This window comes from Scyliorhinus torazame, chromosome 14 (assembly GCF_047496885.1).
Source record: "Scyliorhinus torazame isolate Kashiwa2021f chromosome 14, sScyTor2.1, whole genome shotgun sequence".
In the NCBI taxonomy this organism is placed as follows: Eukaryota; Metazoa; Chordata; class Chondrichthyes; order Carcharhiniformes; family Scyliorhinidae; genus Scyliorhinus; species Scyliorhinus torazame.
The window spans coordinates 159,973,402-159,987,266 of NC_092720.1; the positions used below are offsets into that span (position 1 = coordinate 159,973,402).

Sequence of the window (13,865 nt, forward strand, 5' to 3'; positions counted from 1 at the left end):
TGGGTACTCCGCCGCCCTGGAACAGATATCCCAACTTCCAGGCCCTTTATCCCCGGTTGGGGTTTCGCCAATCAAACAGTTCAGTACAAAGCACCAAGTAAACAGGTCTCTCAGCTGGATCTTCTCACACAGCATAAGGGGCATTTCCACACCTGGTTGCCCACAGGATAGTCAGACTGCCTGAACATTAGTGCGGATATTATGGGATAAAATGCATAGGATTCTTGATCCATCACTCACTGACTTCATTCCTGTACAAGTGCGGATATTACAGGATGCCATCTCTAAAAACCTCACCTTCGCTGACAAAGGACAACATCAGTATCCTCGGATGTGTTTGGCATCAGATCCGAAGAGACCCATCATATCCAAAGGCAGAAAATGGCATGCAGATGTGGGATCAGCACATGCACAGGAGAGAGGAGAGCACAGGAGGGAGGGCGAGTGGAGAGAGGAGCAAAGAGATTGGGAAGAGAAAAATGACCCAGTGCTTGGGAAGTGACGTTAATCAGGGAGTCACTCTGGGAATTACAGAGTAACATTGACTTGGGGAGTGACGCTGTGACTCGGGGAGTGATTCAGTGCCCAGAGCAGAAACTGTGCTTGGTTTGGAAGTGACAATGACTCAGAGATTGGCTCCAAAGTGATTAACTCTGAGGAAATAAAATAAGGGACACTTGATTGTCGGACCTCAGCAGGGATGGTGCGTGGGGAACGGGCGATGGGTGACAAGGGGAGGGGGTAGCGGCAGGCGGCGGTCAACTGGTGAGGGAGGAGGCAGGTTACCTGACCTGCTGAATATTTCCAGTACCCTCTGCACATGTGTCAATGACATCACTGCGCTCAGACACCATCTTCCTGATTCTGTGTTGTAAATACTCTGCAATGTTTATTTAGTCCCATTCATTTCTGGCAGTGTTTTTTCTGCTTCTGTTGTCACAACACCCTGGGCTAGTGCGCAGTCAATTTCAGCCCCACTTGATCCAGAGTCACAACACAGATAAAATTTGATTTTATTTAAAATATCAACGGTTCTTGGCTGAGCCAATAATCTGCAGTCACCAGGTTTGTAACTTTTACACAAGTGACCTTTTATGATGTACCGTATTATAATTAAATGGACAGAAAATGTAACTGACTATCTAATACCCATTTCACATCCCCCCTCCCTTCCTAACTACCCCCTTTCTTGACATACACACAGACAAACAACCCAGCGGGGAAAGGGGTGGTGGAAACGTAAAGAAAATATCAATAAAATAAAGGGATAAAGATTTTTGATGCACTCGGATGACTTCTCGTCAGTGTCTTTCTGAAGTCCAGCTTTCGTTTTGGTACTTGTCTCTGCGCTCGAAATGGTTTTCTCTGGCAAAATTGTCGACCTTCTCTGCAGACTTCGCATCATTTCAAGTTCACAGCAAAGACATGCAAGGCACTCTCTGGTTTTAGAACAATAGAGCAGTTCTTTCATTTCAACAGCGAGAGAGAGAGAGAGACAGTGTTCCTTTTACCTCTACAGTCTAATTGTTTCTCCCCAGTTCTCTCAGAAAGCATCATGCAGGAACCAATCACTGATCGTTGTCAGGCTGTCCTTGGCAAACCCACCGGCTGCCAGTTAACCAATCGAATCAACTTCCTCCAAAACTGGTTCCAAAGATTCACCTGGCGCCGAAGAATCTGACCTCTGCTCCCCAAAAACAAAACCCTGGTTTGATTCCGGCCTTTGGTGACTGTCTGTGTGGATTTGTACTTTCTCCACATGACTACATGGGTTTCCTCTGGATGCTCCTGTATCCTCCCAGAGTCCAAAGATGTGCATGTCAGGTGGATTGGCCATGCTAAATTGCCTCTTAGTGTCCAGGGATGTGTAGGTTAGGTAACATGGATAGGGCAGGGTGGACGGTGAAGTGGGCCTGGGGCAAGTGCTCTTTCAGAAGGTAGGTGCAGACTCGATGGGCCAAATGGCCTTCTGCACTGTTGGGATACTATACAATACTACACTACTACTACTATACCAAAACCTGAGAACAGTTTCCTGACAAGCAGGCTGTTTCAACTGAGTCTTTTACTTAAAGGCACATCCCAATTATGGGTCCACGGATCAAAAATAATAAAAGAAATGGGAACAAAGTAAATAAACAGTGAGGACACTTACATTGTCTAAAATCTTACATGTTCATAAATATATTAATTTTAGTTTGTTCATAATGGTTTGACGGTGTGATACTGCTTTTAAAATGAGATGGGAAAGTGAGAAGCAGCTCACGTACATGGCCTCTGAGGCAATGTAAAGTCATGAATGACAGGTCCATCCTACGAAGCACTGATTGAGGAGGTCTTGTGGTGCAGTGAGTAGCATCCCTGCCTCTGAGCCACAAGCTCTGAGTTGAAGTCCCACCCCAGGACTTGATGGCCAAGGAAGGTGTATTCATAACGCGGCCAATACGTTGACTATCAAGCTGGAAAATCCTTCCAACTCGCCCTATGACTAGCAGTAAGAGTGGGAGAGACACCTGGTCAGGCATACTTGGTGTGGAATGGTGCCTTTCAAGCTATAAGCCTCTGGTGACAGGGTAGTGACTTATTCCAGGAAATATCTTGCTTTGGGAACACATAAAAGTCTGCCTTCGGCACCAAAGGTGCGGGAAGAGAAATAACTAAACGCCTATAGAGGTGCTCCACATGACATTTCTCCTTATTTTATCTCATTCTATCAGCAGATCCTTCAATTCCTTTCTCCCTCATCTCCCCATCAAATACATCAAAACCATATTTGTCTCAACCACTCCCTGTGGGAGCAAGTGTCACATTCTAATCATTCTCTTGGGAAAGAACTCTCTCCTAAATTCTGCTTTGGATTGAGTATTGACCATCTTCTATTTCTGGTCCTAGTTTTGGACTTCCCCACAAAAAGAGAACAAAGAAAAGTACAGCACCGGCACAGGCCCTTCGGCCCTCCAAGCCTGTGCCGACCCTGATGCCCCAACTAAAAAAACAAAAAAACATTGGCCCGTACTCAGTCCATATTCCTTTATTTCCTCCCTATTCCTGTACCCATCCAGATGCCTCTTAAATGTTGCTAATGTGCCTGCTTCCACCACATCCTCTGGCAGCACGTTCCAGGCACCCACCACTCTGCGTTAAAAACTTACCCCGTACATCTCCCTGAAAGTTTCCCCCTCACCTTGAGTCTGTGCCCCCCCTTGTAATTGACATTTCCAGTCTTGGAAAAAGCCTCTCTGACTATCCACTCTGCCTTTGCCTCTCATCATTTTGTAAACCTCCTCTCAGCCTTCGTCTTTCCAGTAAAAACAATCCTAGTTTATTCAACCTCTCCTCAACGCCAGCACCCTTGAGACCAAGCAACATCCTTATGAACCTTCTTTGCACTCTCCCCAAAGCTTCTTTCTGATAATGTAGTGACCAGAACTGCACGCAACACTCCAAATGCGGTCTAACCAAGGTTTTATATAGCGGCAACATGATTTCCCAGCTCCTTTACTCAATGCCCTGGCTGATGAAGGCAAGCATGCCATATGCCTTCTTAATCACCTTGGCCACCTGAGTTGCCAATTTTAGGGAACTGTGGACCTGCACGCCCAGATCCCTCTGTATGTTAATATTCCTAAGGGTTCTGTCATTTACCTAGATTTGTCACTCCAAAATGCAACACGTCACATTTGTCTGGATTAAACTCCATCTGCTATTTCTGTGTCCAAGTCTCCAATCTATCTATATCCTGTTGTATCCTCTGACAATCCTCGGCTCTATCAGCAACTCCGCCAATCTTCGTGTCATCTGCAAACTTACTAATCAGACCACCCACATTTCCTCCAGATCATTTATCTTTAATACAAACGACTGAGGTCCCAGCACTGATCCCTGCGGAACACCACTAGCTACAGATCTCCATTCTGAAAAACATCCTTCCACCACTACACTCTGTCTTCTATAACCAAGCCAGTTCTGTAACCATCGAGCCAGCCCATCCCGAATCCCATGTGATTTTAGTTTTTGTACCAATCTGCAATGTGGGACCTGGTCAAATGCCTTATGAAAGTCCATATAAACTACATTCACAGCCCTTCCCTCAACAATTTTCTTTGTCACCTCTTCAAAAAACTCAATCAAGTTGGTGAGACATGACCTTTCCCGTACAAAACCATGCTGCCTGTCACTAATTAGTCCATTTTCCTCCAAATGTGCATATATCCTGTCCCTCAGTATCTTTTCCAAAAGCTTCCCTACCACTGATGTCAGGCTCACTGGCTGAAAATTTGCTGGATTATCCCTTGCTTCCTTTCTCCTGCAGAATTTCCAGCAGCAGCTCCCTGATGAACTCAATGCATTCTATGCTCGGTTCCATCAAACCGCTGTTGACTGCTCCAGCAGCCCCAAACACCCCCACAGCCACCATCACAGCTTCCAAAGTCAGATCGGCCTTGTTGAAAGTGAACGCTCGGAAGGCAACGGGTCCGGACGGGGTCACGGTCGTACACTCAGATCTGCGCGACCAGTTGGCAGATGTGTTCGCAGATATCTTCAACCTCTCTCTACTCTGTTCTGAGGTCCCCACCTGCTTCAAGAAGACCACCATCATACCGGTGCCAAAGAAGAACCAGGCAATGTGTCTCAATGACTATCATCCAAGAGGTTGGTCATAAGGCACTTTAACTCCATACTCCAAGAATGCCTAGATCCAGTATGCAATTCGCATATTGCCGCAACCAGTCCACAGCAGCCGCCATCTCCCTGGCCCTACCTTCGCTTCTGGAGCATCTTGACATCAAGGACTCCTACATTAGACTCCTATTTATTGACTACAGCTCTGCCTTCAACACCATAACCCAGCCAAGCTCATATCAAAGCTCCAAAACCTAGGACTTGGCTCCTCACTCTGCAACTGGATCCTCGACTTCCTGACCCATAGACCACAATCGGTAAGGGTAAAGAACAACACCTCTTCCACAATAGTCCTCAATACCAGGGTCCGCAAGGCTCCGTACTTAGCCCCCTACTAAAAACACACGACTGCGTGGAAAAATTTGGCTCCAACTACATCTACAAGTTTGCTGACGACATGATCGTAGTGGGTCGGATCTCGAACAACGATGAGTCAGAATACAGGAGAGAGATAGAGAACCTAGTGGAATGGTGTAATTACTACAATCCCTCAATGTCAGCAAAACTAAAGAGCTGGTCATTGACTTCAGGAAGCAAAGCACTGTAGACACCCCTGTCTGCATCGACGGGCCGAGATGAAGATGGTTGACAGCTTCAAATTCCTAGATGTGCACATCACCAAAAATCTGTCCTGGTCCACCCACATCGATGCTATGACCAAGAAAGCACAACAGCGCCTATACTTCCTCCTATATGCATAAAAAAATCTTGGGATTCTCCTTGACCATGTTTGCTGAAGACATTTCATGGCCCTTTTTAGCCCTCCTAATTCCATATTTAAGTTCCTTCCCACTCTTACTATACTCCTCAAGGGCTTTGTCAGCTTTTAGTTGCCTAGACCTATCATATGCTTCGTTTTGACTAAGCTTAAAATTTCCTTTGTCATCCATGGTTCCCGAATCCTGCCATTTCTATTCTTCATTTTTGTGGGGACATGCCTGTCCTGCTCTTGAATCAACCGGCCTTCAAAAGCCTCCCTCATGTCACAAGTGGATTTTCCCTCAAGTAGCCGCTCCCAATCCAGATTCCCCCGTTCCTGCCAATTTGGATGTAATTGGTCCTCACCCAATTAAGCACCCTCACCCGCAGGCCACACTTGTCCTTATCCATGATGATACAAAATCTTATGGAATTATGATTGCTGAGCCCAAAATGCTCCCCCACTGAAACATCAATCACCTGGCCTGGGTCACTCCCCTGTACCAAGTCTAGTATGGCCCACTCCCTGGTTGGATTGTCAACATACTGTATCAAAAAGCCCTCCTGGACACATCTAACAAATTGCTCTCCAAAATATCCTTGTCAGTCTGCCTTGTTACTTTTCATGATTGATGAATGTGTAGTTTTTCACTTGCATAACTTGTAAATATGACCTTTGATTTCTTCAAACTCTCTCTCCTCCTTTGCTGAAGGTGCTGACTGCTCAGTTAGAGACTGTTCCACACTGAGTGCCAGTCTGCTATTCCCCTTTGTGGAAAATCAGGTGCAAGTCCTTTTTCCTCACTTCACTGTGACCAGGGGCAGAGAAAAATAAAATCCCAAACATTGTCCTTCAGGGAAGGGATCTGCTACAACTGGTCTGGTCTGGTCTACATGGTTGACTCTGAAATGCCCTCTGAAGTGGTCCAGCAAACAATGGTAAACAATCACTATAAAGTCCAATAATAAGAGGAAATTCACACTGATCTGGACAATCCTGACATTGTGCCAGAATAAGATTGTGATCCTAGTGGTGTGTAACAACGACAATTTCTCCTCCAACGTCAGCAAAACTAAGGAGCTGGTATTTGAGTTCAGTTAGCAAAGTATCATGCACACTCCCGTCTTCATCAATGGTGCCGAGGTGGAGATGGTTGACAGCTTCAAATTCTTAGGTGTGCACATCACCAAAAATCTGTCCTGATCCACCCATGTCAACGCTACGACCAAGAAAGCACAACAGTCCCTATAGGTCCTCAGGAAACTAAGGAAATCCGGCATGTCCATATTGACTTTACCAATTTTTACTGATGCATCATAGAAAACATCCTATCTGGCTGCATCACAGCCTGGTATGGCAACTGTTCAGCCCAAGACTGTAAGAAACTTCAGAGTCATGAACACCACCCAGTCCATCATGCAAACCCGCCTCCCATCCATTGACTCTCTCTACACCACCCACTGCCTTGGGAAAGCGGGTAGGATTATCAAAGACCCCTCCCACCTGGTTTATTCTCTCTTCCAACCTCAACCACCGGGCAGGAGATACAAAAGTCTGAGAATACAAACAGGCTCAAAAACAGCTTCTTCCCTGCTGTTACCAGACTCCTGAATGACTCTCTTTTGGACTAACTGATCTCTTCACACTACTTCTCGACTGCTGAGTAGTACTACTATACACTCCGTATGCTTCACCCGATACATGTGTCCATGTATTTACAATGTGTATTTATGCATGTCCTATGTTTTTTCCTGTAGAGAATGATCTTGACTGTACACAGAACAATACTTTTCACTATACCTTGATTCATGTGACAATAAATCAAATCCAATCCAATCTCAGCTCAGGGAAATCCACAAAGTCTTTCTTACCAAGGTGTGAGAACAAATACCCAAATGAGGAGAGCTGTCCCACAGACTGCTCAGGTCACAGTGATGCTCCCTGAATGGTATCAATCTGGAAACATCCCAGACTCCTCCCTCACCATTCCTGGGTATGTCCCATCCCATTGGCAGGTGAGGAAGTCTTAATATTGACTCCCTGGCTTCAGGACAAACAGAGTTAAATAGCCCCATAACCAACAGATCAGAGCGAGGCTCTGTCGTCTTACCACACCTTATCGAGAATTGTGGGGGGGAGGGGCAGTGGGAATTCTTGGAGGGGTTTGAAAAGACAAAAAACAGTCAGGGTGGCACGGTGGCACAGTGGCCAGCACTACTGCCTCACAGCTCCAGGGACCCGGGTTCAAGTACGGCCTCGGGTGACTGTGTGGAGTTTGCACTTTTTTCCTGTATCTGCGTGGGTTTCCTCTGAGTGCTCCGGTTTCCTCCCACAGTCCAAAGATGTACAGGTTAGGTGGGTTGGTCATGCTAATTTGCCTCTTAGTGTCCAAAAAGATTGCTATGATATGGAGTTGCCAGCGTTGAACTCGGGTGGGCATATTAAGAAGTCTTCCAACACCAGGTTTATTTGGAATCACAAGCTTTTGGAGTGTAGCTCTTATCCAAAAAGGTTAGGTGGGGTTACTGGGTTATGGTGATAGGGTGAAGGCGTGGGTTTAACCTTAAGTAGGCTGCACTTTCCAAGGGCCGGATAGTCTCCTGCGCTGTAGGGATTCTATAATCCTAACACACAGACAGAAATGACCATTCACAGTCCACAGGATAGTAACCAGCTCCCAACAGTCAAACATCTCAACAATAGGAAATCAGTAGGAATCCTCAGACTCTGCCCTCTCAGATAATTACACCTCCCCTTCTCATATTCAGCAATGACCCATCAACAAAACTCAGCCTGGAAATCAGAAGGGAAATGCTTCCAGTAAACACACTCAAGAGCCAACACTGCAAACCACACAGCTCAACTCTGTGATTGACGGCTATCACAGTCAGTCAGGGACAGAGGGAGCAGTGGTGCCTCTCGAAATCTGCATGTCAATCATTCCACGCAGCCAGTTCTGTGCAGCCGCTTTACAGGCATTAAACCGATCGGAACTACATTACCCATGCTGCATGTAGCCCAGGAGCAAGCGCAGTGAGGAGCGACAGTATGGAATCAGAGGGAAGAGCCAGCACGCGATGCCTGATGGGGGTTGTAGTTCTGCCGCGCGCAGCGGCGGTTGGCGCCCAGCGTTCGGGAGTTGGAATGTGAGGAAGCGCGAACCCGAGCGGCTGAATCGAATTGAAAAGCAGAGACTGGCCCTTGGTAGGGACCAGAGCGATGGCGGTGGGAAGATTCACCATTGCAGCAGATTCTCTGCATACAACTGAAGAGGAAAAAGTGCCTCAAGTCATTGTTGTGTTATGTTACTTCGAGTAACATAAGCTGCTACTTGATGTAGGCTTTGCTGAAGGATGCTCCAGACTCTGAGATAAGTTCAACGTATTTATTGAGCGATTAACAATGCTCCTAAATGAGTTCAACACTCTGCTAATCTGACTCTAGTAACTCAGTCTACTCTGCTAACTATACAAGCTTGCTCTAGACCACATGCTAGGCGTGATGTTGCTGTTAATCAACCCTGTCTTGCTCTCTAGGTTTCTGCTGGTGGAAGAGGCAGAGCCTGTGTGCCTTGTCCTTTTTATAGTGGTCGTGTAGTGCCCCCTTGTGGTAATGCCATCTCTGGGTGTCCTGATTACCCATTGGTTGTGTCCTGTTCTGATGACCCATTGGTTGCATGTCTGCATATCATGACAGTCATAGCACTCCCACTGACTGCACAGCACAGAAAAGTTGCTTGAGGCTGAGAGTGTGGTCTCATGTCAAAGGCTGCAGAGAGGTTACATAAGAACTAGGATAAAAGCAAATGACTGCGGATGCTGGAATCTGAAACAAAAACCGAAAATACTGGACAATCTCAGCAGATCTGTTTGCATTTGTGGAGAGAGAATAGAGCTAACGTTGTGAGTCTGGATAGCTCTTTGTCAAAGCTGGAGTAATTGGGTCAGATTTATACCGTACTGGAGTTGGGGGGGGTGGGTGTGTGCGTGGAGTGGTGGGGCTGGATAGGGGCTAGCAATCTCCACCTATCGCTTTCTCCCCCATTTGAATGACTCCCTGTACCACGTGCAATGGCCAGTTTGCTCATCCTCCCTCCAAGTCCATGCTCTTGTCCACACGGATCAAGAATCTAGAACGTGTTGTCCAAGGACAGTGGCAGAGGCTCCTGCACCCTACACCCTGGATTCCTCTACCTGCCTCACTTGTAGTCACACCCTATATCCCTGACCAATGACCAAATTCAGGGTAGTTAATCTAAGGGGTGTGACCGCCTCCTGAAACACAACATCCAGGTAACTCTCCTCCTCCCTGATATGTTGCAGTATCCGAAGCTCAGCCTCCAGCTCCTTAACTCTGAGCCAAAGTTCCTCGAGCAACCAACAGTTGCTCCAGATGTGGTCATTATGAACTACAATGGGATCCACCAGCTCCCACATACTGCAGCCGTAACACACCACCTAGCTTTGCATTCCTCATGGAATCATAGAATTTACAGTGTAGAAGGAGGCTATTCGGCCCATCAAGTCTGCACTAGCTCTTGGAAAGAGCACACGACTTAAGCCCTCACCTCCACCCTATCCCCGTAACCCAGCAACCCCATCTAACTAAGGGCAATTTAGCATGACCAATCCACCTAACCTGCAAATCTTTGGACTGTGGGAGGAAACCGGTGCACCCAGAGGAAACCCACACAGACATGGGGAGAAAGTGCAAACTCTGCACAGACAGTGACCCAAGCGGGAATCAAACCTAGGAGGACCCTGGAGCTGTGAAGCAACTGTGCTAATTACTGTGCTACCGTGTCACCCTGTTCTATTTAATTAGATTTTCAATGAGATTTTAATTTTAAGACTGATCTTTGGTTTTCACTCTAATTTTTCCTACTTAGTCTTTAATCTTTAGACAAGTCATAAAAGATAGAAGACAGGAGTACGCATCTACCAACCACTTACCTGTGATATCACACAGGTGTGTTCACTCTACAGTAGCTGAAGGGGAACCAGTAGATGTAATATACTTTGATTTCTAAACAGCGTTTGATTAGATACTGCACAAAAGGCTACTTAATAAGAAAAGAGCCCATTGTGTTGGGCATGGATAATTGACTGGCTAACTGAAAGAAGACAGAGAGGTGGGATAACAGGAGCTTTTTCAGGATGGCAACCTGGAACTAGTATCGTGCCACAGGGATCCGTGCTGGAGCCACAATTATTTAAAAATATATTAATGACTTTGACATGGGAAGTTAATTGCCACTTTTGCTGATGACAGAAAAATAAGTGGGAAGGCAAATGGTGAGGATGACACAAGAGTCTACAGAGGGATATAGGCAGGTTAGGTGAGTGAGCAACAACTTGGCAGATGGATTTTAATGTGGGAAGATGTGAAGTTATGCATTTTGGTAGGAAGAATAAAGGAGCTGAATATTATTTAAATGGAGAAAGACTGCAGAAAACTATAATAGAGGGATTTGGGGGGTCCCCATGCATAAATCACAAAAAGCTAGCAGGCAAGTTCAGCAGGTAATTGGAAAGGCAAATGGAATGTTGACCTTTATTCCAAAGGGAATGGAGTACAAAAATAGCGAAGTCTTCCTAAAACTAGACAAGGCACTAGTTTGACCACACCCTGGAATACTGTGAACATTTTTGGCCCCCTCAACTAAGGAAAGATACACTGACATTGGAGGCAGTCCAGAGAAGGTTCACTAGGTTGGTCCCGGGTATTTTCTTATGAGGAGAGGTGAGTAGATTGGGCCTGTACTCATTGGAATTTAGAAGAATGAGAGGTGACCTTATTGAGACATAGAGGATTTTCGGGAGACTTGACAGAGTAGAGGGTGTTTTCTCTTGTGGGTGACTCGAGGAGCAGAGGACATAATCTCAGAGTAAGGGGTCGCCCATTTAAGACAGTGATGAGGAGGAATTTCTTCTTTCAGAGGATAGTAAATCTGTGGAATTCTTTACGTAGAGAGCTGTAGAGGCTGGGTCATTAATCATGTTCAAGGCTATATACTTAATCAGTAAGGAAATCAAGAGTTCTTGGGTAAGGCAGGAAAGTGGAGTTGAGTCAGCCATGAGCTGATTGAATGGCAGAGCAGATTCGATGGGCCGAGTGGCATACTTCGGCTCCTCTGTCTTATGGTCCTATGTTGCAAGATTCCTGTGGCTTATCTCCCAGATCTCCAGCCTTTCCAGATATTCATACTCACCAGCAGCTCACCCCCTCCCCAATGAAATTATGTTTCTCCTGTGATATTAAGTTCTAGGTACTGGTGATTGATGTCCTTGTGTCGACCTCTCATACTCTCCTCTCGGTGCTCTCTCCACAGATGTTTCCTGATCTGAGCATTTCCAGCATTTTCTGAATATCACATTTTCAGCATTCACACTATTTTGGTCCCATTGGATTCCAAGAGCTGGCTGTGTGCACTTTAGGGAAGTGGAGACTATGGGCTGATTTGATGCAGCTTTGAAAATAACAGTTTGTCTTCATGACTTCATGTGGACAAATTATTTCAATTGGAGTGGGTAGGGAGGATCAAAGGTCATATTTACAAGTTGTGCAAGGGCAGAGCTACAGATACATCAATCATTAAAAGTAACAAGGCAGCTCAACAAGGACATTGAATAATAAATGTGGAATTGTTTCATTCTGCCTGATACTTGATGCTCATGCAAATATCCTGTGTTAAAACTTCACCAGATTGACACGTCATTCTTAGATATGCCCGGTGCTGCCCCTGGCATGTCCTGCACTCTTCATTGAAGCAGGGTTGATTCCCTGCCTTGATGATAATGGTAACATCAGGGTTATGCCAGCCCCTGAGATTACCGATTTTGCATATGCTGATGTCCCTCAACGCCTAATGGATGCCTAGTCTTGAGTTGCCAGATCTGTTTCAAATCTATCACTTTTGGCACGTGACAGTGCTACACAACACGATGGAAGATATCCACAATGTAAAGATGGGAATTTGTCTCCGCAAGGAGTGTGTGACGGTTACTCTGACCGATACTGTCATGGACAGATGCATCTGCAGCAGGCAGGTTGGTGAGGATGAGGTCTAGTATATTTTTCCTTGGCTTCCAGCAGCGGCCACATGCTGATGGGTTGCACACAAGGTGGCTCCCGCTTCGAGGTGTTGGTTTTGACCCTCTCTACCCAGTTAATGGGTGATATTTGAGGAAGAAGTGAGTGGAGCGTGGCGGGTTTTCACCCAGAGTGGAATGTTGGTGGAATAACACACCCAGGAAAAGCCAGTGAGACCCGTAACTCTGGAGTCGGAGGCCATGCGTGGCGCAGCACCATTGGAATAAATGGCTGAGGGGGAAGAGTCATCGTTGTCTGCCACACTGCCTGTGGCGCAGTTGATGGATTTTAGCAAGGGGGATTTCAGCAAAAGGAGGTGCAGGGGGACTGGTCCACTGCGATTGACGGAGCAGTAGTCCCTAGTGGCGGGACTTTGGATCGAGTGGAGAACCACCTGGAGTCGCAAGGTGCGATGGTCCAAGAGGTGGAAAGGGTGGTGTCAGATCATATTGACCAGATTGTGTCATTGGAGGCAGAGATGGCAATGCGGGGGGGAAGCCTGCAAGGTGCTACGGGCGAGGGTGGACAACCAAGAGAATTGGTCCAGGCGGCAGGATTTTGGAACCGTAGGTCTGCCGGAGGGTGTGGAGGGAACAAGTGCCATGGACTACGTTTTGAGGATGAAAAACATGGTTGAGGCGGGGATCTTGGAGAAGGCCCCAGAGGCGGATCGTGCCCATTGATCACTAAGACAGAGGCTGAAAACTGGGGAGCCACTGCGGGCGTTTGTGCGTTTGCACAAGTTCCAGGACCAGGAGAAGATTCTGAGGTGGGCGAAGGTAACTCGAGACTGCAGCTAGGAGGAACATCAGATCTGGATCTATCAGGACATTGGGGTCAAGCATAAGCGAACGTCGCTTGAAAGAGCACCACATGACCTTACTGAATACTGCCTGCCGTTTGGGTGACTTTTAAGGGCAGGGAACATTACTTCACGATGTCAGAGGAGGCGGATGACTTTGTCAAGGAACCTGGGTTGGAGGAGGGCTAATGTTGGGAATTTTTCATATTATGACTTGTAATGTATATGCTCGTTTTGTAATTGACATAGTTGGTTTTTTTGGTTGGATTTAGGAGGGGATGTCATTTTGATGGCCATTTTGGGTGGGCCCAAGTTTGAATGGCGCCGAATGGTTGGGCGGGATTGTGCTAGGTGAGGATTGCGGACCTTAGATGTTGGGAGCGGGGTAGTTACAAACCCCTGATGAGGATAGTAACATGGAATGTGCAAGGTTTAATGGTCTGGTTCAACTGCCCCAAGTGTTCATGTACCTAAATGTTTTGAAGTGCAGGCTATCGACACACTCTTCTCTAGACTCAACATCCAACAATTCCTTCTCTTTGGTGAACACTGAGGCAAAGTATTCATTTAGCACCTCGTCCATTTCTT

The 13,865-nt window shown here is 46.5% G+C and overlaps 1 protein-coding gene across 1 annotated transcript in view; it reads right to left on the bottom strand.

Annotated features, from left to right (window-relative positions):
• Nucleotides 1-13,865, bottom strand: part of LOC140390122 (uncharacterized) — a 136,650-nt gene that overhangs the window by 43,150 nt on the left and 79,635 nt on the right. The gene's annotated exons all lie outside the window — the stretch shown is intronic.